We start from the raw sequence: 7494 nt of genomic DNA on the forward strand, positions 1-7494 counted from the left end.
ACACAAATAGGGTGGTCCCACTTGACACAAATTGCATGGCCTTTTGGTGGTGAAACCTTTTTGTTTTATTAACAATTTGTCTTGTCCCCGCTTAAAAGTCAGATTACTATCAACATTGCCACAACATTCTCGGGTCTACTTGGTCCTAATGGAGCTTTTTCTAAGACCGTAGGAAATCATAAGCTGCAGCCCAAGGGCAGGTTGTCTTTCTTCGATATGTTTAGATCCTAAAGAGCTGTAATGTGGATGCTTAATCTTGTGTTGATCCTCTACAGCTAACTTCATACTTCACTGTCAAGGTAATGTCTTCACTAAAAACATAACATAACAGATCTCTACGATAAAGAGTTTTAATTATATGCTTATACTAGCGGGGACTTGTACGATGTACGAAATTTGTTAAATGAAAGCTAAACAATAGAAATTCATAAGAGTATATAATTATTTTATATTTTTAATTTTTTAAATAATTAATAATTATTTATATTTTATATATTATTTTTAATAATTTTTACAATACAAAATAATAATTAATTTTAGCTACGGTTGTTCATCAAACTGATAAACTCAACCAATTTGACCCGAGTTGGTCGGTTTTTTAGTATTTTTTATTGGCTTTGGTTCGACAATAGAACAACTCAATCATCGATATATAATAATGTTTTATATTTTTAATATTTTTTTTTAATACGCGGAAGTGGGTAAATTACCATATTTCTTAGTCTAAAATATTTTATATCATAAATTTAATTTTTAAATTTATTTTTAATAATGCCATTGTGTTTTATTTTTAAATTTAAATTTATTTTTTTAGTTTAAATCTTTTGAACCGACTGACCAAATTGAAAATTGACCCAAACCGATACAACCCGAGTTGGTTAGTTTTCACTAACGATTAGTCGGTTTTGGGCGACCAACTCCCCAACCTAACTAGGTCGATTTGGTTGGCCAAAATGCATACAACCGAACCGGACCAACCTGTGAACATTCATAATTTCAACTAAATTGATAATCTAATCTCTGATAAATAACAATAGTTTAATCTCCAATAATTATTGAAAATTTATAGCGAAAATACACAATTATTGAAAATATATTGATAATGAATATGCAATAAATAAGTAATAAAATTTCAATAACTACAAAAATACAACAAATACTAAAAAATATATTCAATTAGTCAATAAATAGTGTAATCTCAAATAATAGTTTAATCTCTAATAAATATTAACCAATAAATTATAACAAACATACAATAAGTACAATAAATTAAATTTAAAAAGTTAAATAACAATAGTTTAATCGCCAATAACTATTAAAAATTTTCTGTTGAATAACAAAAACAAAAATAGATTTATACATAATTATTGAAAATGTAATGTTTAGTATATATAAATATATAATAAATATAGGGGGTGAAAGTGGCTAACATCCAATTTAATAGTTAGAGTTCAGTGGGAAAGGAGATTAGCTAATGGGATAGCAGATTTTCTTGCCAAGCAAGGGGTGCATAGGGATCAGTTATTCTAGGCTCAATTGTAATTTTGCTTTATTTTTTGAGGTAGCATCTTGCGCCTCTCTATAGGATCTCTATTTTGTAATTTTTGTTGGTACATATTAAACATTCTTAATAAATCATTTTATTACTTATCAAAAAAATAAATATATAATAAATATGTATTAAGATTTTAAACTTATTATTAATAAATATTAATTTTTTTGAAAAGTTATTTTCTAGAATTATTAATTGATATATGTGAAATTAGCTACATAGTTGTGATATTAATTTTGTAAAATATTAAATTATTATTAATTTGAATATTATGTTATAATTATTTTTCTACTTTTAAGATTTTTTCTTTAAATTTATTACATAATTTTGTTATTTTAACTGTTTAAAACCTAGTATGTTAAATATTGCATTATTTAAAATATTAAGTTATTTAAATATATAAATAATATATAAAATATTTCAAAATTTTCATTATTTGAATTTTATTTATTTTTAAGTTATTGTATAATATTAAATACTTTGTTATATAATTATTTAGCTATTTTCAATATTTTTCATTTAAGATATTCATTTATTGAAATATTTAAATAATGTTTTATTTTTTTCATGTTAATTTTTTATTATTTGAATTACGTTTAAATTGAATAATAAGGAAAATCATAATTTATATTGTTATTACATACTTCTGTGTTGAATTTCGTAAAAATATAAAATTATTAACAATATGAATATTATTAAATATACTATAATTATTTTTGTGTTTTTAATGAATATTTTAAAGGTATTATATAATTTTGTTAGAATATTTAAATAATTCTAACAACAATAATGAAAAACAAAAGCCATTATTTGCTTGTGGATCTTTGCAAGGTTTCTTAGTGTTTGGTTTTCCCTCATAAGGACGTGATGGTGATCTTGTGCCTCACGGGATTGTGGCCTTACAGCCTCGCACCCTATGGATCCATGGCCACATTAAGCTTCATGGGTTGGTAACCCCTCGACTCCTCGAGTGACGGTCTTGCCAATTCCGCCTCATCACTCCTCGGACATTAGCCTTGTGTGGCATCTGGTCTCACGATTCTCTATAACCTTGCACCCTTTGGTATTCCACCAGTTTGCAATTATTGGTATCTTGAGGACCTTGTGAATCTATGAAGAGATGATTATTGTTTTGGGTATTTAATGATTGGAGAATTAGAAGATGGACCATTATCCTCCTCTATTTATTTTGCATTTCTCATTGATTTAAGTGAGTGAGTCGGTCGCATCATCCACATGTATTTGAGACAACACCAAGGCAATTTTTTGCAATTGAAAAGAAGAAGAATTCATCTTCTAGCTATATTATCTTCTAACAGAGATTAGAGGTTGTAATCCCACCATCGTAAGGGATCGATAGTGGAAGTTTCTTGGGCTAGTGCCATGTAGTTTTTTCCCTTCAAGTTGCTAGAAGGGTTTTCCACATTAAAAATTTAGGGTGCTTGTTTCCTGTTCTTATTTCCACTCAATTGTCTTCTTCACCTTGTCTGTTTTCAATTTGTTTAGAAATCACATGTTCTTTTATTCAACAAACTGGTATCAGAGCCCAAAGTTCATTGTTGTGTGATTTCTATCAGTTGCTAGTGAGATGGAAGAAAGCTCCTGGACAATGCTCAAGATGACTACTTTAAACTACACAATCTGGAAGGTATCCTTTACTGTAAAGGGTTTCAGCCCATTAAGCTAAAAGGTGTTAAACCCCAGACCAAGACTGATGATGATTGAGAACTTTTGAATAGGAAAGCAGTTGGACAAATTAGACAATGAGTGGATTAAAGTGTCTTCCATTATGTTGCACAAAAGGTCTATGATTATAAGCTATGGCTCAAGATGGACAGTCTGTATGAGTGCAAGGCCTTGTAGAATAAGGCTTTCATAATTCAAAAGTTGATAAACATGAAGTTCAAGGATGGTTGTAGTGTTGTTGAGCATCTAAGAAAGTTCCAAGAAGTACTAAATGAGTTATCTAGTATGAAGATATTATTTAATGATGATGAGGCTCAAGCACTACTTCAATTCTTTTGAGTTCTCTACATAATAGTTAGAAACCTTGGTAGTTTCACTTAACAACTCAGTTCCTAATGGCCTACTGATCTTATGGTAATGGACAACATATTCAATGAAGAGATGGGGAGGAAGGAGAATGGCACATTTTTACAATTTGAAGCTCTTATTGTTGAAAAGCAAGGCAGGAGCAAAAGTTTGATGAAAATGATAGGGACAAGCCTTGAGAAAGATCTAAGTCTATGAAGGGGGTTAAGTGCTAGCATTATGGAAAAATTGAACGTGCAGAAAGCTCAAAAGGGAACAATTCAAAAAGAAGAGGTCAAGAAAAAATAGGACATAGAAGTTGTTGCAACTAATGGAAAGGCCATTGTCATCTATGGAGATAGAGTAGTGAACTCGCATGCAAAGACTATTTGGGTAATAGATTTGGGCGCTCATTTCATGTCACCTCACGATGAAATTTATTCTCTTCCTACATTAATGGAGACTATGGCTATGTTTGGCTGAGAAATGATGGTGCCGCTAAGATTGCTGGTGTAGGTTATGCTTGTTTGAAGGCTGACCTTGGCTGCAACTTGCTACTAAAGAATGTTATACATGTTCCTAAAATTTTCCTTAACCTTATTTCTACCAGTTACTTAGATGATCCTGAACATTTTAGTTACTTTGGTGAAAGGAAATGAAAACTTACAAGAGGATCTCTAGTGGTGTTCAAGGGAGAAAAAGTGAATACCCTTTATGTGTCACAAGTTGTGATTTGCAACATAGAGGTGAATGTTGTGCAATACCTCTCTATTGATCTATGGCACAAGAGGTCTGGCCATATGAGTGAAAAAGGAGTTGAAACTCTTGTGAGGTAGGAGTTATTTCCTATTACCAAAGATACTCATTTGAAAACCTGCTTTGATTATTTATTAAGAAAACAACATGAAGTCTACTTCTAAAGGTCTTATTCACACTGTAGTCAGAACCTCTTTGATTTTGTGCACACTAATGTGTGCTCTATGAGTGCTAGAACACTTGGTAGCACTCTATACTTTGTTACATTCATTGATGATCACTACAAGAAAGTTTGGGTTTTTGCTCTAAAAATCTAAGGGTTAAGTATTGTTAGTTTTCAAGCACTTTTACAATAGTGTTAAAAGAGAAATTGATAGAAAAAAATAAAGTTTGTAAGGGCTGACAATGGTGTTGATTATCACAGCCCTTTCGAGTCCTATTGTAGGATTTCTCCTAGAGAAGACCATTCCTAAGATCCTCAACAGAACAATGCAGTAAAAATGATGGATTGCACCATAGTTGAAGGGATTAAGTGCATGTTTTCTCACTCTAAGTTACCCAAGCCAAAGGAGGGATGTTTCCTATGATCATTTATGTGTTTTTGATTGTAGATCCTTTGTTCATATTCCTAATGGCAAAAGGACAAAGTTGGATAGCAATGCACAACATTGTATCTTCATGGTTTATGGGCATGAAGAGTTCATCTACACATTGTGGGATCCTATAGAGAAAAAGGTCATCCGGAGTAGAGATGTAGTGCTTTTCGAGGATCAGACTATTGAGGACCTTGAGAAAGTGGACAAGCCTATGTCTGAATAGGAAAGCTTTGTGGACTTAGGCCCAAGTCATCCTCCTATGGTAAATAAAGGAATTGAGGGAGAAACTCAAGAAGAATTTGAAACTTTGCAAGTATGTACTTCAACTACTCACTGAATTCTAAGAAGCACAATCACCTTCTAAGCCTCTAGTGAAATAATAATTAGGGAAGTCTACACGGTTGAGGTAACCCTCCAAGATGTATCCTCCTAATGAGTATCTACTTATCATTGATTGAAATGAACCACAGAGTTTTAAGGAATTTGCATCACGCAAGCATAGGGAGGAATGGTTGAAGGCGATGCAAGATGAGATGGAATCCTTACATGACAACCACACCTATGAACTAGTAAATCTACCTAAAGGCAAAATAACACTAAAATATGTGTGGGTGTTTAGTGCCAAAAGAGAAGGAAGTGATTCAAAGCCTATATACAAAGCTTGTCTAGTTGTGAAAGACTTAAGTTAGAGAAAAGGAGTAGACTTTGAAGAAATATTCTCACTGTGGTAAAGATGTCTTCCATTAGGGTGGTTCTTGCTATGGCTGCAAGAATGAACCTTAAAATAGAGTAGCTTGGTTAATAAACAATAGTTTCATTATTCTTCTTCTCTATGTTGATGATATTGTTGGAAGAGTTAGAAATTAAGTTTCACATGGCTAAATTAGGTTTGGTGGTTGGCTAAATTTTAAAAAATTTTCTAATCCAACCCGAGAACCGATTTCCTAGTGATTTTGAAATCTAAAATTTCGGGATCGATCTTGTACTAAATTGGATCAGATTTGAAACCCAAATTAAAACTGATTATGCCCGATACGAAAACCATGATGTGTATATCCCAAAGTGGTAGTTCATGCCCAATATCAATCCCAAAATCGGCCTCCAATTAAAGATGACGCAGTGTGTACGTGAAGCCAATTCAATAACACCGTTTCAGCAAAATCGGTTCCTAGCTTGCTTGGATCTATATGGGTATGTGAACCTAATATTCTATGATGTTTTTTCTTATAAAAACACAGTAGAGAACTTATGTAAATCAGTCCCTATCATAGATGGGTCAAATTAGGGTTTTGGGGAGGCAAGGGAGAAGAGAAGAGAGCAAGAGATTGGAAAGAACTAGTGAATTTGTCCCTCCCCTCTTAGTCCCTTATATAAAGTACTCTCCTAATCTAATTAGGAGCTGATCCAAATCCAAATCAAATTTGGACCAGAACCTTATCTTTAATTGATAATCATTATTTTCTTAAGAGAATGAGTGCTTCATACCCAAATACATGCTCATTTTCAACCCAAATCACAAGGCAACTTATGCTGTCATGTGATCTCTTAACTAATCATAAGCCCATTTTCTTTAATGGCTCATGTCCTAAGTATTGCATGGTCATTTTGGGCCTGAATATTGTATGGCATGGAACCTACAAAGGTCTTACACAAGTCCATAAGGGTTCGGTCCTACCTCTAGAAGAAGTTAGGCCGAATTCACTTCTCAGGAGCAGTGAACCATTGACCAAATCAGCTTAGGCTCAGTTTGACCCCAACATTTACATATAAATGATCTTTGGATTTACCCACCCTATGAAGACCCAAGGAAAATGGACTTATGTAAGATAAAGCTCATCAAGTAATAAGCCCTATAATGGTCTCTTAAACCTAACATTTTGGCCTATAATCATCAAAACGTTGCCTACAGGGAAGAACATCTTCCTTGACTTCAAAATGCAATGTCACACTTTCTACTATGATGAATCCTGAGATTAAAACCTTTTGCAAAACTTTTTCATAAAATAATAATATAGCATACTGTAGACACCCCATTTTTGCGCCCCTTAGCCTTTCTGTAGCATTTTGAGCTTCAAGCATGCTTCAATTAACCTTGTGATCGACCTAGGGGCATTTTTGAAATTTTACAAAAGTTGGGGCCTAAAGGATCCAAAACCATAGGTACATAATGATCGAAAAACCAAACCCAATGACACCAAGATCGCCAAAGTCTGACATCATTTACCCCTTCATCCAAAGACCCGAAGCCGGAACCGATTTTGATCGTCCGGCTGGAGTCATTTTAATCCTAATCCCCATTTCACATCAAATCCAAAATCCGAGACCACAGGTACATAGATTCCAAAAATCTGAATCCATCAACACCAAGATCACCCGAGTCCGACATCGTTTACCCCATCATCCTAAGTCCCGAAGCCGAAACCAATTCTGATCGTTCGATCAGAGTCATTTTGATCCTAATCCTCATTTAACATAAAATCCAAAATCCAAACCATAGGTACGTAGAGGCCAAAAATCTGAATCCAACAACACCAAGATCACCCAAGTCTCACACCCTTT

Source organism: Nelumbo nucifera, chromosome 6 (assembly GCF_055504915.1).
Source record: "Nelumbo nucifera cultivar China Antique chromosome 6, China Antique-T2T, whole genome shotgun sequence".
NCBI classification, from domain to species: domain Eukaryota; kingdom Viridiplantae; phylum Streptophyta; class Magnoliopsida; order Proteales; family Nelumbonaceae; genus Nelumbo; species Nelumbo nucifera.